This window comes from Ambystoma mexicanum, chromosome 1p (genome assembly GCF_040938575.1).
Source record: "Ambystoma mexicanum isolate Mex_15411 chromosome 1p, UKY_AmexF1_1, whole genome shotgun sequence".
Lineage (NCBI taxonomy): Eukaryota > Metazoa > Chordata > Amphibia > Caudata > Ambystomatidae > Ambystoma > Ambystoma mexicanum.
The window spans coordinates 1,190,719,063-1,190,745,677 of NC_090921.1; the positions used below are offsets into that span (position 1 = coordinate 1,190,719,063).

The following is a 26,615-nucleotide window of genomic DNA, read 5'->3' on the forward strand; positions in this document are numbered from 1 at the left end:
CCTGTACTTACCTTTTACTCCTGCACTTGCCAGCTGCTGGCCATATTTTTCTTATTGTTATGTATTCTATTATCCCTTGTACTGCACTTCCCCTGCCCCCATTCGTATGCATTTGCGAGATCTGAATGACACCTGGCCTAGTAGGATCGTTGTTTGTCTTCCCTCTGTTCCCCCTGCCATTGTCTCGTCGCGCCTTGAAACACTTGTGTATAGGCGCGTTATAAATGCCATATCATATCATGGCCGAGCGAAAAGGCGATCCTAGAAGTTCTAAGATCGTACTGGATGGTAGTGGAAGAAATATATGAAGTGGGAGTTTTGCTGCACTGGGGTGATCAGGTGATCCCCTACAATGGGAATGAGGAAGATTATACTGTCCAGAGCACAATTAAAACGCTTAGCGAGCAACATGATGAGGCGCAGAGTAAGAGAGTCAAACGGGTGCTCTTGAGGCACAAAGTTAGACAAGTACCTATGCTAATCACAGAGATACCTGAAGGAGTATGGCACAAGTTGGGATTGGACTTCATATGACCGATAGAAGCCATGTCGCCAGAGCATGGATACGGGGTGTTGATTGTGGACTACCTCTGAAAATAGGTAGAGGTGCAATTTGAGCCTGAAATCCACACAGGGACAGGTATTAATTTTCTCAGAGCAGTATTCCAAAGAGAAGGACTGCCAAAGGAAATTAAGACAGACAATGGCTTCCAGCTCATTTCAAGAGAAATGGAAACATTTATGAAAGATAACAATGTTAAGCTAAGGAAAGCATCCCTGTACCACCTCCAAGTCAATGGGCTGGTAGAAAGAACTAAATAAATAAATAATAAATATACATAACTTTGCAAATAGCCATGGCATCAAATATGGAGCTGCTCAATACGGTAAAAGAAGCCGTAGCAGCTCACAGGCTAAAACCCAATGCAGCCACAAATGGGGCCCGACTCGGCTACTGCTTCACCCTCCTGGTCGGGACCTCCACTAAGAACATTGAAAAACTACAAATTGTCCAAAATAATGCACTCTGGGCTGGCATTGGTATCCCAAGAAGGGAACACATCTCAGCTGCCAGGAAACAAGCCCACTGGTTACCCGTCAAAGAACGCGTCATATTCAAAACACTGTCCCTCACTCATAAATGCATCCACCACGCAGCACAGATTATCCAGACCACACACAGAAAGACCAATTAGAACGCCATACACCAACCTACTCTCAGTACCTAAGGTCACAAAAGCAAGGGGGCGGGAGGCTCCAGGTTCCCCTTCATCGCTGCAACCCAGTGGAATTCCCTTCAACCCAACCTAAGAGGGATCTCATCTCACTTAGCCTTCCGTAAAGAAATCAAAACACGGCTGTTCATCTGAAATCTCGCAGTATCTACCCATAGGGCTCTAAATGCATTGAATTGTCCTCATGCATCACTGCTTCCTATCCACATAACATTGTCACGTATATACTATGCCAAACATGTAACCTGCTCTAACTTACTACGCCTCTTGTAACCAGTAGCAATGACCTAACTGTAACTAAGTCCCTCTCTTGTAACAGAGCCTCAATGCCCCTGGGCTTCCAGTGCGCTTTATAAACGCAAATAAATAAAATAAAACAAATGGATGTGGCTGAACCATCCCCTGAGTTCTAGAGTGAGAAAGGGTAGCCACAGCGTGAGAGAAGGAGGCCCACGAGGTACAGAGACTTTGTGATGGAGAAGACCATGCTGCTCAAGAAAAGGAGGTATGAGGAAACATGATCTCAAGAGAGCGGCTACAGCGGTCATCTCGCAAGACTTCGGGAGAGAGCGAAGAGCGCGCACAGAGTCGGTGTGCAACGGTGCAGGGAAGAGTCGCACCATGGCACTCCTCCTGACACAGACTTAAGCAGAAATGTAAATAACAGCACACGTGCTGCAGGGCAACCGGAACTTGGCAGCATTTACAAGGGCTGTGAATTCAACTGTTCTGTATGTATTTATGGTATAGTTTAGTTTAGTTTAGTTTATTATTTGTATAGCGCCGCCTGGCCCTAGGGCATCCAGGCGCTTGCGATGAATACAACAAGAATAATACAACAGAAATGTACAAACCGATTACATATTTACAAATGTACAGTCTTGGTGAATGCTAGTAAGGTAGGGCTAGGCAGTTTACGTTTCTTTGGATAGAAGCCAAGTTTTGGTGTTGTGTCTAAATCTGTGAAAGGAAGGTTCTGATCTCAGCTCGAGTGGAAGTGAATTCCAAAGTTTGGAGGCAAGCACGGGGAAGCTGGAGCCACCTGCTTTTTGGAGCTTAAATCTTGGGATATTTAAGCAATGTGTTTGAGCTGATCTGGTAGGGCGCGCTGGGGTGTGGTGATTGAGATTGTCGGATAGGTATCTGGGTGCCTGGTTAGCTAGGCATTTGTGTGTGAGTGAGATGGTTTTATATTCAATTCTTTGTGGTATGGATAGCCAATGGCAGGTGCGTCTGGCGTCCGAAATGTGTTTATGTTTGGGTATGTTCAGGGCTGCTCGCAAGGCGTTGTTTTGTATGACTTGTAGTTTGTTGATGTTTTTCTGACTGGTTCCCAAGTATAACGCATTGCAGTAGTCAACTTTGGAAAGGACTAGCGCTCTGGCTAAGGTGATGCAGTTGGATGGTGAGAGGTAAGGTCTGCTGGCATTGATGAGTTTACAGGTGTAAGCAGTGGCTGATGAGATGGAATTGATCTGTCTTGTCAGTGTGAGGGAGGAGTCGAGGTAGATTCCTAGGGTTTTGACGCTGTTAGAGACGATGATGTTATTGTTGTGCATATTGAGAACCAAGTAAAAGGAGCAACCTGATACAACCATTGTGTCTTGTGTATTAAGCATAGATGCCAACCCTCCGATTTAGGTGGGAGACTTATGACTTTTCAGTGAAAATATTACTATTTTTCACGTTCTCCAGCCTAAAATAATTCTAGTCCCCAATGCATTACTACAGAAAAATGTATCCCTCCCAATTTCTCTTACAAAATCTGCCTACCAGGTGCTTTAGAATGTTAACATTTGAGAAGGGACACATAGTGTAATAGGTGTTGTTTGGTATTGGTCCCTCCCATTCCCTGCCCCTAGCCTTGCTAATCCCTATGGCTAATCCCACCCATTCAGAATCTCAGAACTCTTTGAGGTCTGAGCCATTCCATGCTTGTGGTGAAAGCGAATCCCATTTTGCAGGTGCGCCACTTAAATATATATTTTTGGGGTGCCCCCTCATCACCCTGAAACCAGAGAAAATGCACCCCTCTAGGGAATCAAAAGCCATGAGTGTCTTGCAGATGATAACAAGGTTTTAACCTTTACAGATCATGAGGATTAGGGAAATGGCAGAGGACTCTGCCATTTGATACCAGCATTCTGTCGTCGTCGCTGGCTCCCTCCCAGGTCCTGAAGACTGCTCCTGGGCCTGCACCTTAAATACTCTTCAGTTGGTCACTGGATACACGCAGAGCTCCTCCAAACGTGTTCTTCTTGCCATACAAGGGATGCTGCAGAGGCTCCAGTGTTGCATGGTCATGTTCCCTACTTTACATCATGCTGTATTAGCAGGAATACTTTGTCCCTCGTGTTTAGCATAATTTACTATGTTATAAACATTCATACATAAACACATCTTCCTGCCATTCTCTCAACATCAACTCCATAAAATTATATTTGATGTGGTCCAATAATTCCTACAGAAAAACACTTTTCTAATTCTCTGTCGTGCTGAATCCCCATTGGCCTGTGATTGACAGGAACAGTTGCTCATTCACTTTGCTCTCTCTTCCAGCCTTAGACTCAGTGACGCAACACTGCACACGAGCTCTGCGATCTATTCTTAGCGCAAGCACATTCCTCTTTGGCAGAGAGCCTGCTCTTTACTGTGTGTTTTAAACAAAGCTAATTTACAATGTACAACAGTTTTACATATAAATCAATCTACATGGTTGTTTGCACTTAGATTTCAATCCTAACAATCTTTATTTAGTGACTGCCACGTCTGTGTGTGATTATTTTTAATGAAAAAAGCTTTCTCAGTGCTATAGTGCTTAGAACTCTTGACTAATTGCAAAGCGCTTGAGGGGTGCAGCAAGGCGCTAGCCAAAGACGCTCGCTCCTCCCCAACAGTGGCCATGTTGGATAAAGTTTACACATGTACACTGCATGGTAAGTACTGTGCAGCTGGTTAAATAGTTATTTATTTCCAGTATTGGATATAATAATGAAGATTATCTCACAAAGGAACAATTCTGTTAAAAAAATGTGTCCCGAAAAGCAGCAGAAAATGGTACTATTTGTATTAATTTACTGTGTGCTTGATGTATTTACCTATTAATACATTCTTTGCACGAAAGGGAACAATCATTTTCCAAAATCCTTTTTTGTGGCAGCTCATAGCACTACTAAAGACACCTTTTTGTAAGTACGCTAAGGCCCTATTTGGCAGCAGCAGTGTGAGCCAAGCAGAGCTTCAGCCGGAAGCTCCTGCCCACCCACGCTGGGTAAACTGGGAGAGAACTAGGTGTCATGGCTCCCTCGTGGATCCCCCTTCCTCCTGTTCCCTGGAGTTATGGAACAGCGCCCCCTCGCCCACCAGCCCTGCAAGACATCACATCTGCTGTGCTTCCCTTTCCTCCTGTTCCCGGTGTTTGGGAAAAGCGCCTCCCCGCCCACCAGCCATGCAAGGCTTCTCAGCATCACATCTGCCGACCTGCGACTTGTGGCTCCCGCTTTCCAGCCACAAAAATTGCCCTAAAAGAGCGTTGGTCACCCACATACATAAACAGTGTGCATGGAGACCTGCTGCAGTTGTGGGCTGGAAACTTCATTTGAAGGTGTAAGCGCTGTTGGCACCCTATTAACTGCCAATGCGCACTTTGCTTCACTGATGGCCAATGACAACACTGCCAGTGGAGCCATCCCATGCATTTACAGCATGGCTCATGGGCGGCCGAGGAATACGCATCTGGCTGATTATGGTTAAAAAGTTAAAATGGCTGCCTAAAATGTGGGTTGATACTGAGAACGGTGAATGGGATGTGCCATATATTTTAGTTTGCTGATAGAAGATTCTATTTTCAGACAGACCTTTATCAATAACTCCATTCAAAAGCATTTTTGCTTTGCGATTTTATAAACAACCCATTGTTCACGACTCTTAATGGAGGACCCTTTTTGCAGTCAAGTCACTGGTTGTCATTATGAAGCTCGTATGAAAGGCTGAGTCTGAACTCAATGCGACAGAGACTTACAGTGTTAAATTATATTGCTTGTCAGATATTTCTCCTTTAGTGAGTTTTGTTTTAAAATCACGGATGCTTGGTTTAAGAGTTTATTGCACCTCAATTCAAATGTTGGTGAGGAGGACCTGCAACGGTCCCTTCCCTCCCACCTTTGTTTTCTGACGTGTTCCTTCCCATTTGTTTTTATCAAATCTGCACAGCGGTAACTGACACACCCTTGTTACATTGGTGCTTTTTCTCTCTACTTTTTTTTTTATTATTATTCGAAGTTATAGTTATATTTAACTACAAAATATGGAAATTGTTGCCTCCGCCCCATCATCCCCCGAAGTAGGTAAAACGTATCTAAACAAAAGAGTTGATTCTTACAGTTAGAATTTTTTGTTGTCCTTTCTTCACTACAAATACTTTGAGATTCGTGTTACCAAACCTTTATTGTTATGAACAATTGCTAAATGTTTGCACTAGCAAGGTAGGGGTGGACAAAGGGGGTGGGGAAGTCTGCTTAACCTTCACAAGGGTCTCAAATCTGGTCTCTCTTGATTCTATTCGTGGTTTGGTGCAATATGTCCAGCCGCTTGTTTAAAATCTTGCAAAAATGCAGTTTTGCATAGGTTTGTCTGAACTGTTCAATCCTGCAGTATTGTTTTGCGGTCCTGATGGGCTATTGGTGTTCCCAGGACCACAAAAAGTTGTATTTTTTTAATATGGGGCAACTTATTTAGCTAGCTACAAAGACGACTCAAAACAGACACTGAGTAAGTTCTGCAATAATTCGGTAATGTGGCACAATTGCTTCTTACTGGGCTCTCCAACCTTTTCAGGGTGAGTGGGAGTCCAGGGGGTGGAGTACGGCACAAATGGGTTCCTAACCTCCCTCAGACTTGGCTCATGAAACCATAGGAATTTCCTGAGGTGCATGAACATTGGTACTGGGTGCAGAGGGATGGATGGTGGCACTAAAAGAAAACATAGCAGCATGTTCTCTAGCTTGAAAGCCTGTGGACCCAGTCTGTGAAGCTAGTGCATGCATTGGGAGCAGTGGCTACTGGATCCGGCCAACACTATGCCTAAATCCTGCTTTGCATTGCTTGGCAGAGATTGGGGCATTGCTGACGGCAATGTGCCAGGCATAGTGCCCACTCGTCGTGGCCAGTTGCCTGCAGACCTGTAATGGGAGCAAAGTGGTCACTGAACGTGAATGCAGTCTCTGTTCAAGATGACATGGGCTTGGCCAGGGACCCCGGCTGTTTGTTGAACAAAGTGGTCACTTCAGGATGGAGACTGGGCCATCCGGGGGGCTCAAGCCCCTGTCCTGGGCAGTGGGTATAGCAGCTGTGATATACATTATAATTTGGTTAAAGGGATGTTATGGCAGCATTCCAAAATGAGAAAATCCCACAAATTCATCACATGTGGTTCCTAAAGCAACCATAACTAAGCCACTGGCATGCCACATACAGTATAACAGTGCAAGTGATATGTTTACTCCCAGTTAATATGCATGAGCAACAAAAATGCCTAAACAATATTGGTATCCCATGATAAAAACACTTTAAAGTGTACGGACCAACACAAAAGCATGAATGGACTATAACATTTTTATTTTCCAGGTCCCTTACACCTATGGAACAGGTCATGCGCCCAGATGCCTTTGGACCAGGCGTGCTATTTAAATAAACAAAATACAAAATGTCATTGACATAGTTGTGATTGTGTTAGGAACTAACTTGTGAATTTATGGGGTTTATTTTGCCCTGTAGATGTATCACTCGTTTGTGCCAGGTTCCACTTGCAACACCTACATGGCGAAACTATTGCATTGGAGTACATGTAGGGAGGAATGATTTATGAGGATGGAATCAAAGTCTGCAAGTGTTTGGTTATGTGCCCACCCATTGCCTGCCCATATCCATGCTAATCCCATTCCTGCCTGTGCCTGCTCAAAACTTTAATCTAGCTTTACCATCAGGCTTTGCGTTCAAAGTGCCAGCCAGTGTTTTTCAATGCAGTCTTCTGTGAGTTAATGAGCTAATTACTTAATTAGAGTTGTAAACACGCTACCGGTACAATAAAAACATCTTACCAGGCCTACCTTCAGCCACTCGGTTTTTATAAGCACTCTGCGTGCACTTCACTGGAATCCTTTTTAAATCAAGACACAAAAGTGCAAACTGTTGGCATTGCCAATGATTGTTTGTATTCTGCCTACCATTTTAGTGGCGTCGAATAGACCGAAGAAATCCCAATAGTAAAAAACATTCTTGAATTCTCTTAATAAGCGTCTTTCATCCAACCCGGGTTTGGTCCGTATTTTGTGTATCTATAATTCCTTCCATCGATTTCAGTGTCTCTGGTAGAGGGTAGGAGGTTATACGACTCACGCCGACCAATTTAGAATTCTAACGTTACAGCGTGTTGTGCTATTTTCAACCACAATCGCGGGGCGGTGGGCGGAGAGGGTGAATAATGGCATGGGGAGGGCGCTTCTAACACGGCCGTTTAATCTACAGGTTCCCCGTTCCGAGATGGCCGCTGTGTTTACTTGTGCGTCAGTGCGTCATGGCTCGTTTGACCGTTTTCTATGTCTATCATTCTCCTTCCACCATTTTGTTCGCCCCTGACGAGGACTCCCGGTTACCGGACGCGGGGAAGACTACGTTAGAACCATGCTCTCCGCCGCCCAGCTGCTCGATGAGCTTATGGGCCGCGACCGGGATCTGGACCCGGACAAGAAGCGCAGCGACGTTCCCTGGGACCACGAGAGCGTTTGTAAATTCTACCTGTGCGCTTTCTGCCCGGCCGAGCTTTTCACCAACACGCGCTCTGACCTGGGGCCCTGCGAGAAGATCCACGATGAGGCCCTTCGCAAGCAGTACGAGGAGAGCTCTCGTTATTTGCACATGGGCTATGAGCGTGACTTCATGCGCTACCTGCAAGGCCTGCTTGTGGAAGTAGAGCGCCGAATACGCAGGGGGCATGCCCGCGTTGCCTTATTCCAGAACCAGGAGGAGGATGGGGATGGACCCGGGCCGGCAGCGCCTCTCCCCGGCAGGAACGAGGAAAAGGTGCAGGCGCTGACAGAAAAGATCGATGGCCTCCTAGAACACATTGAGTCACTGGGCTCTGAGGGGAAGGTGGAAGAGGCCCAGGAAATGGCTAAACGAGTTGAAAGGTTGAAAAGGGAGATAGAACATCTCAGGTCCACGCCAACAGCCATGGAGACTTTGGCAGCCCTGGAGAAGCCCATGGAAGTTTGTGAGATATGTGGTGCTTTCTTGATTGTAGGTGATAAACAAGCACGGGTGGATGACCACTTCATGGGAAAGAGGCACTTGGGCTATGCCAGAATAAAAGCAACAATTGCAGAGTTAAGGGCTAAACTATGCCGGAGAAGTGAGGAGCGAGATGATCGTGGGAAGAAAGATAAGGAAAGGGACGAGAGGGAGCGTGAAAGAGATGAGGACAGAAAGAAGCGCAGAGGGGAAGAGGAAAAGGAAAATGGCAGTAAAAAACCACGTGAAAGAGAAAGGCGGGAAAGGAGTGGATCACGTGGCAGACGTTCCAACAGGCCTGCAGAAGAGAGAGGCAGTGGTTCGCGGGAGCCTCGAAGATCCAGGAGCCGTGATCGAAGGCGAAGCCGGAGTAGAGATCGTAGAAGGAGTCGAGAGAGAGCAGAGAGGAAACGCAGGTCGCGCAGTCGTGAGAGAAGGCCTAAGAGCCGGGATCGCAGGCTGAACCAAAGTGAAAGCCATGAAAGGGAATTGGAAAAGAAACCGAAAGAGGAAGAAAGGCAATCCCCAGAAGAAAAGAGAAGTAGGCAATCTCCTTGTCGAGAAAAACTGAGTGAAGTGACAAACAGTGAGCCATTGGAGGGTGGCACTAAGAGTGAGGTGGTCAATGGGACCTCTGATGGCTATAAATCTGAAGGTGAAATTGAGTCTGATGATGAAAATTGATTTGGTATGTAAGGACTGAACTTTGAAGTTAAAAAATCCACACAAAAGCCAACATAGAAGAAGCAAACTAATCTGAGGTGGAGGACAAGCTGTCGAGGCTTCTTTGAGCGCACGGCTCCAATACCAAATCTATTTCAAGACTGATGTTAAACATCCCTGAAATAAGGATTTTGTGAAAGTAGCCAATGTGCTCTAGAGAACATAATGCCCTGCTTACTTTTCCTTCTCTTGACATTCAAAGTGCAGTACCTGGACCTAAGACTTGTACAATGTTTTGCTCCATTTCCATTCTTAGACAACGATTCTAAACCTTAAAGTTGATATCGTTTGTCAAAACCAAGTTCAAATAAATCGTTTTTTTACAACTTGGTTAATTCTTAATTGATATGAGAATTAAACAGAAGCCCTTACTTTTTTCTATACTTTGGATCAGAATGTTCAGTAATCGATGTGTGTCCCAATAAATGTACTTTGAGTTTTGTTGCAACTTTGGGTGTTATGCGCGCTACATCAATGTCCTATGCTAATGGAGAGTTGATCATGCAAGTATGCGGTTTTCTTAGTACTGCTTTGGATATGACATTTTTGTGTGTTTCTTCATGGTTACATACACTGCTCTAAGGTCTGATGGTAGTTTTTCTGGTCTATGGAATTCAGGACTTGTTCCGGTAGTTCAGTGTTTGCATGATGGTATGAAGTGATGCAAAAATGCTGTTATGTACTGTTTTAGCACGTTGTGCTCTGTACGGTGTTGTTTTGGGTATGGTACTTTGCATGAAAATAGTAACCAATATTGAAACCAATTTGATGATTATCTGTTATCACTCTGTTAGCAGAAGCTACCTCCGGGGAATGAGGAGCTAGTACAGTGTCCTATAAAGCCGAGGTCCACGAGATTAATTGGCATATTATTTTACAGGGGTAAACCTATTTGAGTTGTCAGCTACTAGCCGGGTATAGTTACCCGCCCCATCCTCCACATATGCACAATTGCTTACTTATCACAAGCCCAATATCAATGGCAATGGCGAACATATTTTGGATCCTATTTAGTATGATTGTTTTTCTCGTCTAGAGATCCCCTATTTAGCGATACATTCATTCCCAAAAGAAGGGTTAATGTTAAATATGGCACAACTTGGTCTCGGAATTCAGAACTAACTGTTGGTATCGAGCTAACCAGACTTTTCATCACTAAAACAGGCAGCTTCATGCAATTTCGATCAATTTATAATCCTCTAGTTGTGCTCTTTAATATTCTACATATAGCACATTGAAGTTTGCTGTTCCCTGTAAGCAGGTACACGTTTCCACTGGACACTGGCTTTTATTTGACTCTTGGCTAGTAAGATGTGCTGTGTGACTGAATAGGATTGAGGTGGTAAGTGAATTTATATGGCTTAATGGCTGGAAGATTTTTCATTCATATGTTTTTCAGCCTGCCAATCCCATTCCAGAAGGGTAAAGATCATATGCAAATCAGACTTGGTCCCACCCAAAAAGGGGCAGTCCATAGGTTTGCCCAGAGCTTTTCCAGTGGTTATGACCGATTCAAAACCTTTCACCCATCACCTTTTTGGTTTTGCTTAGTCACCACAAGTGGAACAGGTATGCTCCTCCATAGGTCCTGCACCTGCTGAACCTAGATCCCCAAACTTCTCCGCATTGAGGCCCATGCATGTCTTGGGGGAGAGGGATGCATGTGGTCTTGTGCAGCAGGGATGAGACCTAGTATTTAGGCCTACTTCCCGTTTTGTGTGGGACCAACCATTTTTTTCCCCCTTCTAAAATGGGTTGCCAGGCTGAAAAACAGTGATCTGGAGGGTTGCCCAGATCAGTGCCATGGTTACTATTGATTACAAACTTTCCAGACATCACCTTTTTCTATTATTATTATTTGGCTTATAACTTGAATGTGTGCCCCTGCTAAACGATTTTCTCAGGTTAAACCGTTTTACTCTTAATTCCTTGGGTTGGTCAACTTAGTGCAAAGTTCTCGTGACAATTCTGAGTTTGGTTAACTATAGAACTAATCTATGCAACATGCTTTTAGTTCAGATATCTGAAGCAAGTATTTCACTAGTCCGTTTCATATTGAAACAAAGTTTTCTTATCTCAACTAAACCTAATTCAGTTTCAATTACTTTGTGTATATATATTTTTGCATTTCTAAAGTCCACGTTCTACCCTAAGTGATTTTGGAGCTAAATGTCGAGTTTCCTCAGGCGGATCATAAAAATTGTAACATTCTGCAATTTCTCATGCATGTCCTGAGTCCAGGTCCAACGAACAGTCTTGTTCGCTTCGGACCAAGATGTTCTGGTCTTTCTCTAGTGCGGGGTCTGCCTTCTCTTCCCTGAATTATTGCATACGAAAATCGTGTCATGTTGGGAAGGTTGTCAAGTCCTATTGCTACACATTAGAGCCTGGCCATTACTTTTTTGTGTATTGAAATAGGAATTTGATAAGCAGGTGGAATCTGGCATTTCCCTTAAAAAAAAAAAAAAAAAGCTTGGACAATCTATTTTCCACATAGAATGCACACTGCAACAGTTTTCTATTTGACCCATTGTGCTTTTAATCTCTTCTGATGTGTCATAAGATTCTGCTGTGCACAGTCCCAAACATACAGGGTTCATTTCAAATAGGTTTTGTTTCTATCGCACCAGTTGGTCTGAAGAGTCCAAAGTAGCTTGTGGTAGCTGGTCATGTGAATCTAACCAGCCTTTTCAAAAGCTACAAGTGGGAGCTAAATGGCTTCCAGGTGTTGGCAATGTTTAATTATCGTTTGTGTACATGACTGTGAACTGAAGCGGATAGCAGTCAGTTGGAGTGACATTCTACAATTCCCTCTTAATTGCCCACCCGAAGCTCTTCTTGAGTGAATCCACAGTAACGCATGAGGAGCATAACTAGTAACACAACCCAGTTCAATAAAGTAGTCTTTGACACCTATTGCTTGCGTTAGGCTCCAACTTAAATCTGAGAGCTACTCCTGCTGCTTTCAGGTACTGCTACATGAATTGTAATCTCACCCCCTGCAAACCGCTGGCTGGCTCAATATTCCTTTACCCAAGAGGGAGTATTGTTTGCACTTTTTCTTTTTTTGGTTGAAAGTTTGCAGCACTCCTCTAGCACGTATACCTTTTTGTCATGCCTTGCACGTCCATTTTAAAGTAAATGCTGATTGCTGGTGGGGACCATAAACTATAGCACTTAATTTCTGTTGATTCCCCGTGTGCATTTGTAAATACGACGAACTTGAGGGGGTGTGTGTATGTATATATATATATATTTTTTTTTTTGACGAGACTTGAAATTTGTGTCCCTTAATATGAGGGTATTTTGCACTTGTGTCGCAGCCCTAATGTGGTTAAACTGTCGAAATCGTGCTCATGGGTCGCTGCTTTTAGCATCTTTCTAATGTTAAGGAGGACTAAAAAAAAGACTGCCTTTTTTTCCTCAATCCGAAGCAGTGTTGATTTACTAGCCACCCCTCCCCGTTCTCCTGCTGGTCCACGTATACATAGTATAGCCTGTCCTACTTGCTGAGACTCAATTATCACTAGCAAGTGCACATTTTGAGGAGTGATGTTAAAATGAGACCAAGCGGGCTTTATAGCCATGTTGCCTTGACTCTCCCTCAGGCTATCTCTTAAGCCCACATCCCCAAGCTTATTGACAAGTATGGCATATCATTCACCCACCTTAGATGCTCCCTGCAATGAATGCCAGTTCTCCCCCTGGCAGTCGGTAGGGTATTGTCGTTCGCAAATGTCTAGTTTCAAGTGCTCATTTTGTGGTCTGGCCTACTTGTGGCTTAACTGGTTGGGTCTGAAATTTGGAAACCTCGGTTGTTTGCGATCTCAAGAACTTGACCAAAACTTGTATAATGCTGGGCTGATCACTTTATCTGTGCGAGACTCAAATAGCTAGCATATTTATGATCTGGTCTCAAAATGTGCACTTGCCAGTAGTAATTGATGATTGGCTCCTTTTGTGTGCAGTTGAAGAACTTGGGTGAAATGATTTATTTTGTATTTTTTTTGGGTGCATGCTAGTAGCTTGCAAATTGTTTTCCTGTCTTATGTGTAGAACCAACGGCAAAGTGTCTTAAACTGGTGCATTGCTTATATAAGCCAATCTCGACTAGACCTCGGGGACCAATTATTTGTGTGCATCACCATGTTTGAAATGCTCCTTCTGCAAGAAATAGTTTTTAGTAAATGCTTTACACTTCTCATTGGCGCCAATTCCACAATACATCAAATGTTATATTCTTGAAGCCTTTTTAAGTTTCTGTTTTATACAATGGATTTTACCCCTGCTGTTTCTCCCCTGCAAAATGTGTACGGAAGACCTATTGCCCAAACGTGCCTGCAAACTCCCCCTGCGCCCCTCCGCATTTCCCCCTCAAAGAACCCCTCAGTGAAATGTACAGAAAATAAGACTGGATACATTTGAAAAGTTATTTAAATGTGTGGTTTGAGTAATCTGCAGATAAACCAATGCATATTCCAAATATGGCTTTGCCAGATTTGGTTTTTGGCTCCTAGGTCCTGCAAAATGCTGCCTAATGTTGCACTAGATTTTGGCTGCACTTTAAGCGATGTCTGGGGATTGAAAAATTTGTTGGGACGCATCTACCTCTATGGGTCATGGTGTTGGCATCGATCGTGTTCTAAATCTAACTTCATGTGGTGAAATATATCTTTTTGCATTTTATGACCCCATATTGTTTGACTGTTTTTGGGTGTGTGCTAATGCCCCTTAGATTCCAGAGTTGCTTTCATATTGGTAGGTTTTGGTGGGACCAGGTGATCTTTGGGGTCAAAAGTAGCTCTTGGTAGCTGTTGCTGTCAACCTAACAAAGCTCTTCTCGCCCAATTTCAAACAGTGTTCTCGGATACATCTAAATCAGTGCTTTTGGCCATGTTCCCATCCTCGGCTAGGACAACTCGCTGTATTTGCCACCTCGCAATTTTCTTTGCAGATTTTTTACGGGACACAACTCGTTTCCTTCATCTTCTCCCACCCCAAATTTTAAATCTCATTTAATATCACTTGACGCCACACACACAATTTCAGAACAAATGCACAATAAGTAATGTCTTACAATGGACATTCACCATAGAGTGAAACGGCTTCAGTGATTTCTGAATTGGACATGCCTTTGACTTGATCATGCTACTGTTCAGATTTGGCAAATGGGAGTTGTGTGTAGAAACAAGTCTGATTCCATCATCAGAACATGGCTTTCTCATTCACATGCTGCAGTGTTTTGAAGTTGAGTTTGTTGGGGCAATACATTTTTATTTGTATTTCCTTTCGTTGGGTGGTTAGCTTTAGTGCCCTTACCAATTGCCGTTTTGTTGGAACCATGCGCGCAGAAGGCAATTTATGTAGTCAGTATATTTGACCTGCTGTTGTGTGGCACGTGTTTACTTGATTGCTTGGATGCCAGGAACAAAGTGATTGTGGCCCTGCATCAAATGTTCCAACAGTGCATTCTATTTAGCAATACTGAATCCCATTTTCTGACGGTGTAAAATCTGAATTGCTGAGTAGGTTATTCAGTGGGGATTTTATTGTCAATTTAATTTTTATTGGTTACTAGTTGAATATCTATTGTACCTCATTTTGCCCACCACCACTAGCCATTATTGCTGTAACGCATGCTGCTTGAAATTCATTAATGATTGATGGCTAATTACCGTAACGGCTGGCTCTTCACTACTTTTCACTCTGGCTTGTGATGCTCTTGTCTTTAGCTGACTAGTAAGACATTTTTGTGGTAATTCTATTATTATGGTGATTATTGTTGCTTAACTACTATGAGAAAAAACAAATTGATTAATGTGCATGAAACGCTACAGGTGCATGGTAATCTTAGTTCAGATTTGACCTAAATTAATAATAATTATGGTATTCGCCAAGCTTATCTAGTAGAGCTAATTCCTCATATTTGTGCAATTATTAGATTCATGCTAGAATCTCTGGCAACTGACACTGCTACTTGGATGGACATAATTTTCCATATTTCATGTAATTGTAATTAGTCTGCAACCATTTGTAAGGGATCGTGCCAGCAAATTCTTAACCACTCCTGCCTCCGGGATGTTTAATCGGCTCTGTGTTTAGTGTAAAGTGACTGACTCCATGTGAGTTGCAGTGGTGTATTTTACCTAGCCATCAAATGTTTTTATGGATCTTGGAATTGAAAGTGTTGAGCACTGTGCTCCAGGTGTATTGATTGTTTTTATTTCTGGAATGCGCAACTCCTTTCACACTGGTTAGTCTAATGTTAAGAAATGTATTTTTTGTACTACATTTATTTTTGCGGTATGTCTGATCTGGTATGTTGACCATAGTATTTTTTGACAGAAATCCTTTGGATCTGTATGTGTTAAATTGAAGTGAATTTGTTAGAATTCTGTTTCTTGGTTAATCCTTTAAATTTGAGGTCTTCTAAAAGTGGGGCTGGTTCTCCTGAAGTAGATCAGCGTGAAAGGGGGTGGCACACAAGGTTCTTTAAAAAGGGAGGAGATTGACTGCTTTTATCAGAAAATATAAGTGATGCTCTTTCATTGGAGCCCCACCAGCATTGTTTACTCAAGCAGGGTTCAGCATAAAAGTTTTAGTTTCCACCAAATTTATATAACTTTTAATGTTATAGTTTAGAGTAGTGCCCCCCCCACCCCCCTTTTTGGATCCCGGATCCTATATTGTAATTTCAAGACCAGACCATATCATTTAAGGCACACCTTCCCCCAACTAATCAAGTTGAGGGATTACTGGGTATTCAAGATTGCAATCCCTTTTCAAGGCTTATAACTGTAAAATCATGCACTCAACACCAACATATACTTGAAGGGTTTGTCTGGTGTAAAGATCCCACAGTGCCTGTATTATTCATAAATGGGTTCCATATGAATGTTGCTGTTCATTGTTCAATAGCGCAGGCATTAATGAATATTGAAAGGTGGTTTGTGACAGTACCCCAATCATGAGCATGACTGCGGCTCTATTAAGAGTTCAGCTTTTTATTTCTGGAGATGAATTTGGCTTACTGGTTACAACCGACAAAATAGACTTTGGGATTCAACACTAATTGGAAATACTTCAGTTGCAACTTTAAGCACTGAATTCCAAAATGAGACGAGGCAAATTCTACTTAAGTTGTTTATGTTCCCCCAGTTGCAAACTGTTGACGGACTTGATTGAAAACATGTAATGCTGTTCTTTGAATTAGTTCAGCGCATTGCTTCTCAGGTAGGTCTTGCTCATACTTTGTCATCTAGGAGCATGGCATTCATAACTGTATTTTACTTACTCTACTGTGGAGCTCTGCAAAATGCCTATATAAACTACCAGTTGACAAAGCCTATCAATGATGGAACATGCTTTTCAAAATGTTATAAATTGTTTTATTACCCATGTATGAATATTTGTTCCTTGCTCCCCCTCAAAACCAAATGATCAGCCAGCCGATTCCTACCCGGGAACCTCTCCTTTCCAAATGTCAGCATACATGTGGTTTTATAGCCCACTCTTGGGTCAACTTGACTTTTAATACTAGCTGTTTGCGTATCCTCCAGTTCATGACCAGACTGCAGCACACGTTTTCGGGAACCATATGAGTGCCATTTGATATCATGACTATATGCTTCCATCTTTTGAGATGGCTTCTGTTGCTGCTCCCTTGTGACTGGAAAATGGACATCATATTAGGTTGGTTTTGGTAGGCCAAGTAAATATATTTTTCCACGGTCATCCATATTAAAGATGTGAAAGCTCTAGGCTTTCTGCTTCCCATTGTGTATCTGAAGATACATAATTGTAGCCTATTAAAGTCATTGGGGATGGGGAATGAGAGTGAACATTTTTCAACCATTGGAAACAAATGTACTCTCCTGGGAAATATTGTCGTTTGAACAATAGATGCTCTCCAAGATATTGCCAAGTTGAGCAACGTTGCTGAGCCAGTTTTACACGAGGAGTGATTCATGCAGTAATTGCTCAAGAAGTCGATGACGCCATACTGTTGGGTAAAACACATTTCTGGTGAACAACCAACACTTTGATTAAACCATCAATTTTAATAACGTAGACAGTCCATATGCTACACATCAATAGATAACTGATGTGAGATTATATGTAAAAATAGTGGACAGAAGCACAGTAACATGTTCATTTCAACCCATTGAAATGACGACAACACTGCAGCAAAGCATATGCTGGCAACATATACAGACACATGTTTCAACTGAGCCCCAAAGACAGCCCAACCAGGGTTTGTTCCCGTCTTCTTCAGGAGACTATTTGATTAATGTGCATTGTAGGGAAACCTCCCTGTCCCAAAAAAAGGAACTTTAATTTGAAAAATAACGTTCTGCACTCTGTCCTTTTTATTTGTTAAACAATCGAACCACTATTAAACGTGTTCTCCTTTGATGCATAGTAATCTGAATGAACCACTCATAATAGATGTAGGATACTCAGAACTGCTACACTGATAATGTGCTCAAATGCTGATTCAACAAATCACTTGCACCCATTAAAAAAATGGTGCCTGGGAGAAAACACTCGCCCCTCTGCACAAGTACTTCTGGTAGTGAAACTCCCTTTGGAATCCCTGTGCCCTGTAGGTGGCTTGTCACCCTGTATAAAAAAGAAATGCAGAAAAAAAGCACCCAGGCTGAATTTCAGTCTTCGACGAGAGATCAGCTTGGGATTCACCTGCCCCTCTGTGCTTCACCTAATGTAAACGAATTCTAAACATACATAAATCAATATAAACTGCACAAAATATTAATTTCATGTCTATATTTATACTTCTGGGGAGGCTTAGCTATGTCTGCACCTATTAACATTCATCATGGGTGCAGGGAAAAAACGTTTTAGCCCATACTCACTAAGTGTTAATTTCTCAAAAGTTGGTTGTTCCCTAGCAAATGCAGATCATGCTACAATATTTATACATTTTTTTTTTAAAATCGTAAAGTACTGTGCCTAACAATAATACACTAAGTGCAGTAATAGCCTAGACACTACAAATAAAGACTAATAATTGGCGTAAGGCGCTTAATAAATCAATAAATACAAATACGAATTTAGACTTCGTTAGACAAAAACGCAGCTGTTACAGGTACTAATTTTATCCTATGTGGCATGTCACACTCTTTCCTATAAACCTGCTTATATGCTAGTTTAATGTAAATTACTTTACCACTGGCATTATCCACCTTAATCGAGATTAATCAAGTTCAACTGGTACTCGAAGCTGGACATTGTAGGCATGTGCCCTCTTTTTGACTAGTTGGTTAGTGCTGTGAACCCTTTCCCTTATTGATCTTCTTAAATGTGCTCAGTTTAATCAACCTGTGAATGTTTGATATTTTGATTTTATGCACAAAATGGTCTGGGAGCCCCTCTACTGAGAATGAACACAATAGAATGTTCTATGGGAATGTTCCCACTCTGGAGGGTCTACAACCACGTTTTAGCTCACTGTACCTTTCACAGAGGAGAAATATCCGTTTGCATATACATCTGGTTCTACCCACTTATGCAGTCCAGCACTGAAATGCCAGGGAATTCTCCTCTGAACAAGAGAACCAACAGCAACCCCAGAACGTGTTTTGGGCTAGTCAGGCCTAATCGGTGAGTTGAAGCTGTGCCTTTTGGAGCGCAATGAGCAAGGGGTCGACGTCTGGATTACCTTGTTTAAAATATGGTTGTGGACCCTCCTGAGTGGGCATTTTACCATCAAACTGGTTATTTGGTCGTATTGAATTTTAGGCTGTTGGAGGTGTGGGGGCAGGGGGTGTTTCTCTGAAATTACCCATGGTAATCCAGGTGACCTCAAAGGCTCTTTTCTGTTCATTAGACTGTCCAATACCTGCAAGCACCCCTACAGATAAGGGGTGTAACAGACACTTTGTAAAAATAAGCAAAAAAATGGGCAGTAAAAATAATCCCAACAAAAAATAGGAAGTGCTCACTAGAACATGCATCCAACATCACTTGCTTCGCTCCATGGGTATGTTTGGACCAATAGTACATGTAGAACCAAAGGAAGAAACTATTGTTACTTTTTTATTTTTTTATGGTTTATTACAAACCTTTAAAATACATTTGAATGCATGTATTTTCATTCAACTTCTGTGAATGTCATAATACTTCTACTTATGACTAGGCATTTAAGAGGAAAACGGAAATTGAAAGTCTACACATAGTAAATCTACATACAATGATTTCGAATTCCACAATAATTAAAGGTAGATGCTGTTTGCAGCTCCCTCATTCTGAGTTTGGAAACGAGACAAAATTTCTCCCATGAACCTATTGGTCTCCTCAAAGAAGAGCTGCCACCAGTCTTCGGCACTTAACGTTGGGCGCTTCAGAATGAAACTTCCCATGGGTTTTGTTCTTTCATGACGAATTGCTGAACAAAATAACGTTGGCTGTTTCAACGTTTCTTCATTGGAATTAGAGTCTGCATTGGTCAATCATGTTGCTGTTTTCTGACCAAGTACTTGTTTTTTTTTTTTTTTAAACAAAACTTTGTGTAAGTTCTTCGCCGTTGTTGATCGGGAAATGGTTTCAAAAAGTTTTGGGTTTCGTTGAGGGCTCTTTGATCATGCGGAACGCTTTTCATTATGCAATTTCCTTTTTTGTTCACAAGTTAAACACCAGTCACATCTCCATAGAATTTTTTTTTTTTTTTTTGTCACTATGGATTCTGATTTTGAGATGTTGATACACAGCCCATTGGTACTCGCGTATTGTCCCAGTGCATTCAGCTTTCTTTGGAGGCCAATTGGAGGTGAGTCTAGGAGTATTTACATAATCTGCGTACAAGAGATGACTTAAGTGCCCCCCGTTTATTTTAGGCGAGAACGATCTAGTACTTTCGGAGGCTTGGTCGATGTCAGAGGTAAAGAAGTTGAAGATAATGGCGGCTAGGGGGCATCCGAGTTTTACTCCGCACTGTGTTTTAATAGGCTCGGATAGTTTACCGGAGTGGTGTGTTTGTGTGCAGTTCCTTTTATAGCCATAAAAAGACTTGCTGGACAGTTCCACTTGACCGTTTTCGACCATGTCTCTCTATGCTGTCAAACGCATGAGATAGGTCGATTATGGCCTGATAGATCTTGTTTTTTTTTTTCTTATAGCACCCGCCTTCAAGATATTGACAATTAGGAGATTTAAGCTGCACCCCACTACTTTGACAAAGCCTGTTTGTCTTTGGTCAAAGTGCTTGCTCACGGTGGTCCAGGCTAATTGCTTGCGTTGTAGGAGCGTCGCATAGATCTTACTCAGCACGTCCAGGAGTGCAATTGGGCGGTAGTCTTTTGGATTTGCCCCGTTTCCCTTTTTAAATACTGGTATGATTATAGCACTTTTCCAGGATGATGGTGCCGTACACATGCTTTCAATGTTCTTAAACTATAACAGAAGTCTGCCCGGGCCTGTGGGTTTTCTTTTAGTGTGAAATTGGTTAGACCATCTAGGGCTTGGGCTTGTGATGTATTTATTCTGTTTATAGTTTCTAAGATGTCAGAATGCTCAAATCTCAAGTCCCACATATCTAGTGCAGGCAATACAGGATCAACAGTGTTTCCTTTCTTCTTATAGAGATGCTCATAATGACTCATCCAGTCGTTTTCGGTCACCATATTTGTTTGAAGAGCAGTCTGGGACCCCTCTTGTTCGTTGATCGAGGTCCAAAACTGGCATGTGTTCTTATTTGTCATTTCCAAAGCATTAGTTCTGCATCATGTTTGACTATGATAGGTCTATATGCTTTAAGCCAGTTTTCATGACTGTTTTATCTTTTAAATATCAATGTCTTCAACTGTATGTGGCTTCCCACATGCTCTGATTTTTTTTTTGCTCGCATCTTCCGTTTGTTTAATATCTGAAAGTCAAATGCATGTTTGTTAGTAAATACATGGTTCTTCAAGCCTTGTTTATTTGAGTAGATGTTGATGTTCCAGACCAGGCTCGTTCTGATAGGCATTGTTGATAGATTTCACATTGTGTTTGGTTAATCTAAGTCTAATTTGACTCGATTCAACCGCTCTATCATGCTGCTATAGCAGGACGTGGCCATTCCGAGGGCCGTGGATGTTCAATAAAACTAGATTATGCTTTTATTGAGTTTTGGAACTACCTGCAATGATTTTACATGCATGTGCAGCGCTTGGAGACAACAACAGTAGTCCAATGTTGACTCTTGCGTCTGTCTCTTCCAGGTTGCTTTTGAAGGTAAATCGCCTGGGGTGTTACCATTTAGAAGTTGTACATTTCTCAATTCCATTTTGGAGCACCATTGTTCTGCTGCGTTTGCTCTCATCGCGTTTCCATTGCGCGTTTTGTTGGGTATCTCTGAACAATTGATGTTTAAGTCTCTGCATATTAGAATTTTCGGAGCTAGTTCTAACTCACAAGTTTGATTTATTAAATGTGTGATTTGGTCAACCAAGGCAGCTATGCCTTTTGTGCTATTTTGCCAGTAGATGTTGATGACAAGACGACTATCTTGTTCAGTCGTTTTTGCACTTTCAGTACTAGTAGTGTTTTTTGACTGTATGGTGAAATGTTAAAACTGCCTGATCTGAACATGTAAAAATGCATCTCCATGTGTATGAATACAAGGTGCATAGAAATGTGCATTACAGCTGCAACATCTATTCACCTGCTTATAAAATACTACCTTTGCACATGTGAGTTGCTTGTGTATTCCTTAAAAATGTTCTTCCCATTAAAAAAAAAAAACACGCATCGGCAATGCTAATAGCTTGGCGTTTACTGAGTTATTTGCATGTTGTGTTTAAAGGGACATGGGTGCAAGGAGGAGAGTGCAACGTTTCAAAGGGAGGATGTGATGAGCAGAATGAGAAGTATAATGGAGCAAGGGAGGAAGCCATTTTATAGGGTGTCAGAAATATGAGCGAGGATAAGAAGTGTGAGAGGTAGGCTGAGGGGGGGGGATAAGGTGGCTGGGCGAATAAAGGGTGTAGGGTGGTTGGAGCCAGAGAGTGGGTATGGTGCATGGTTGGGTAAAGAGGGAAGGGGTATGGGTAAGCATAGAAGAGGGGAAGGATGCGGGGGGATGGTACAGAGGGGGAGGTGTTTTGAGTGTAATTCTGTGACTTGTGGGTTTTCTAAATTTAAAATGGGGAAATAAAGGCCCATTTTAAAGGTTTGTTTATATCCATTATCTACTATTTTGACATGCAAAAAAATTAAGTTGCTTTAAAAATCTTTTCAACATAAATAACGAGCTGGAATTTTGTGACCATCTGCACGTCTGTTTGATCATTGCACTATTTTTAGTACATGTCTTAAATCACTGAAGTACAGTGGGGCACAATGATATTCTTTTGACTTAACGTGTTGCTAAAAGGATTTACATGTGGCTTTTTTTATGCAATTTATTTTTTGTAGGTAAAAAGGCATTGCTGTAGACCATGAAATCCAACAATCTGAGCCAAGGTTTGTGATCCTGGTCATCCACTACCCCTTCTAAACCATCTGTCTGACAATCCCACTCCCTCCTTTTTGGATGCGGCGAGAGTACCACTCGTTCCTACCCCCCCCCCCCCCCAAACTTCCACTACTCGTAGCACACTATTGTAGCTGTTCTCATGGCCTACAATAACGATATTTGGTTATATAGAGCGTGCCGTACGTTTTGCACTTTGTGGCTCTGTGGATGTTAAGTGTTATGATAAGCAACCGACAGGCACTGACCTAACTGAAAGGCTGAAAATACCATGTAGATAAAAACATGGTAATCTGGGGGTTATCTGCAGGAGGCACATTAACTGGCTCAGATAGCTTAAACAGGTGGGTGCCTGGGATGGGGGAGCTGGGCAAGACAGATTAGTCCTTTTGGAGGCCTAAACCATTTTCCAATTAGGCTCAGGTTAGCCATGCAATACAACCATGCTCCAGTTTGTTTATGCAGCTAGCAGACAACTTGGATGTCTGCTGTTCTGCCGATACAGCACATTTGTCGGTTTAGCAATTGCCTAATCTACGTGTAATGTGAGCGTCCCCCTCTGCATTGGTCCCACAGCCAGTCGCCCAGCCCCCTCGGTGATAACCCCCTAAATCACGGCCTTGCTCGTACATTACCAGCCCCCAGTGCAGCTGTAGTGGTGTGGGGACTGTCTGAAAGCGTGAACTTTAATCACAAAGAAGGGGGTTCCCCTCACTCTTAACACATGTTAGAACAGAGAAACCCAGTCACCCGAGGAAAGCCCACTACTTAGTAGGCTAAATGCTGTTTGTGAGAAAACAGCCTCCCACTGAATATTTATGTATATGGTATTTATAGAGCGCACAAAGATCGTGAGGTATTGAGGCGCTAAGGAAGGTGAGGGAGGTGTAAAAGAAACTAAAACAAGGATTTTGGAACAGGAGAAGCTTGTGTAGCTTGCAGAGATCTAGGGCGTTCCAAAGGGTTGGGGCAAGAACTGAAAAGGATCTTCCACCAGCTCTAGCACGAAAAAAAAATCTGCGAACATGTAGCAGAAGTTTATTAGCTGAGTGCAGATGTCGATTGGGAGTGTTACGCAGAATCCGTGATTGCAGGAATGCGGGCCCTACCTGTGCATTGTCCGTTGAACCTTAAACTTTACGCTTCCTGATGGGAAGCCAATGAAGTTGATGGAAAAGTTCACTGGAGTGGGCAAGTATAGGCGCTCCAAGGGCTAGGTGCGCAGCAGCATTCTGAATATTGTGGCGGGTTTAGCAACAAAACATGACCCCTCGAGCTACCTGTACTAAAGTATTGTAAAAGGGCACAACCAATACCGGAAAAGAAAACGTGGACATCCCTGCATTTTGAAAAAAAGGTTATACTAAACACCACATTCCAGGATCTTGCCAGCGACTTAAACCAAGACAGAACGACCACACTAACAACTTGAAACCAGAAGCAAATGTCATATCATCTGTATTAGAGGCGCTTCAGAAGATTGGTAGATGCTGAGGGGGAATTTCCTCCGTTTCATCCCATGCCCCATCTCTCTCAGGGCCGGGCCACAACCCCTCACTCCAGACTGCTACCCTGACACTCATTGGAGCGCATACTAGAACATGGGCTCACCAAACGAGGGCCTGGGACCTAAGCAGGTTCAAAGGTGTGGGCAAATTTGCTCAGCAGAAACAAACTATGCTATTCTGACACTGCAGTACATCAGCGTAATGTTGTGACCAGTGTTTTGTCAGAACATGCATTGATTAGCAACTGGGGTACATTCACATTACATAATGTTTTTGCAATCCTGGCCTGCTACAAGCTTGGTTTACTGCAACCGGCATGAACAGCGCCCTGTATAAAGTACACTTCGTAATGTGATCTAGTATTTCTAAAATACATGTATGCCTTTACTGGCCCTTCGGCGCTAGACACAGTGCGACTAGCTGCAGCACAGACCACACTTTCTATGGTAAAGAGACATGTTTACACAAGTCACTGTGCAGTCCGATGCGATACTTGATACCGCCTAACAGAGAGGTACTGAGGGTTACAGACGGGTGTTGCCCTCTTGATACACACGTATGGTGAAAGATAATGATTTACAGCTCCTTTAGTGCTAACGCCAGAAGTCTTCTAGCTACGGATGTCACCTGTACTCTGATTAATACTAATCATGTGATTATCAAAAGGAAGATGAAAGGAGATGGCGTGTCATGAAGGTTGCACCCATATCTGTAATGGATGCATGAACAAATTGGCCCTCATTACGAGTTGGGTGGTATGGGAACGGCACCGGTAAAGGTGCAGGTGCCGTCAACCCCGTACCGCCCGATTACTCGCGTGACCCGTTCTGCAGGTCTGGTTTTACCAGACCTGCAGAGCGGGTCCTGCGAGGGGAAGAGGGAGCAAACAACGGGCCATCTCGTAATGGCCCGTTGCTTGCTCCCTCTCCCATTCAGCTCTATGGGGGCTGAAATGGGAATGGGCCGTGTCCGGGTCCTTGGAGGGAGGAATTACCGGGCCTTCTGAACTCGGAATGGCCCGGTAAGTCCTCATTCCGAGGACACGGACGCAATGTTGGCGGCAGCCATGCCACCAAACTCCTAATGAGGCCCATTGAGTTAGCATACAGTGGTATAAATAACACTTATTGTATAGAGCAGGGTAGGTTCCTTGGACATCAGATCCTCCTCCCCGCCCGTCATGGCAGGCAGCTTTTCTCAACGTACTTTAAGCGGAGGATGGGAAGCAGTGCCTCTGGCCGCTGCAAGACCTTTTGGGCACAGTGTATGTGTAGAGCTGGAATCTGCCAGCACCAGGTTGGTGCCAAAAGAAGCCTTAAGCTACAGGAGGGGCACCAGAACTCCCGGATGTTAGACAGAATCATATGCAGTACCCTTTGAGAACACCACACACACAATTAAGACTACAAGAGTAAGTACAATTTCACCTTTGGTACAAGCCTGTACTACACAGTAAAGTGGTAGCAATGGCAGAGCAGCCAGACTTATGTCGAGTAAAGTGAGCAGTACAAGAAGTTACACAAAGGACAGCAATTACTATGGTTCAAGCAAACACTGATTCGAGGTCTCTGAGTAAAAGAATATACATTTATTTACACCATCAGTTATAAAACAGTTCACTATTATAAAGCAGCAGAAAATCAGTCTTAATACACTACAACACCCAATCAATTCTAGACAAGTTAAGCTCAAAATGAAGTGTGAGCAAAATGGCACTCCAGTAATTTAGAAGGGAGAAAAGACATGGTTATACAAAAAATACTACCAACAAGTTATAGGCAGGGCAATCTAGAAAAGACTAAAACTAGGATTCAAGTCAATAGGTCTGGGCCAATGTTAATGGTGCAGTCTTTGCAGAGGATCACACAGTCCAAAGTAGTTCGCGGTTAAGTCTTTTGCCAAGAGTTCAAAACGAAGTTGGTCGGAAGAAGTGTTATTCAAAAGAGAAGAGAAGGACAAGCCTTCGGAGTGGTGAAAGATTTCAAGCACTTTCACTGCGGTCAGACGGAACAAATGACTGGATTTGCACAGTACCTTAAAAGAAGAAGAATGCTGTAGCTGAGGCAGTTGTTACTGCAGGCTCATGGTTCCTGAACCGACTGTCGTGGTGACAAGAAGGATGACGGCTGGAGGGTCCTGCACTGCCCAGGGAAGAAGCCAGCAGCGGAGCAAAACGTTGAATAAAAGGTGCGCTCCTTAAAACCCAAATAGGTTTCTTTTCTCCTGGCTATCCGGTTCACTGTAGCGATGGACAGCAAATTCGACTAGGGGAGGGAGGCCGGCGTTTGGTGTTTGGTGAGCTGGTTGGTCCCACCAAGCTCAAGGGAAGAAGATTCCTTGCAGATCTTCCCTGTCGTCAGTTTTGGGCGATTCGGACCTGCAGCAGGG

General features: G+C 42.9%; 1 pseudogene; it reads left to right on the forward strand.

Moving 5' to 3' along the window:
• Positions 1 to 7,836: 7,836 nt before the first annotated feature.
• LOC138451383 (luc7-like protein 3 pseudogene) lies at positions 7,837 to 9,693 on the forward strand (annotated as a pseudogene).
• Positions 9,694 to 26,615: the final 16,922 nt, after the last annotated feature.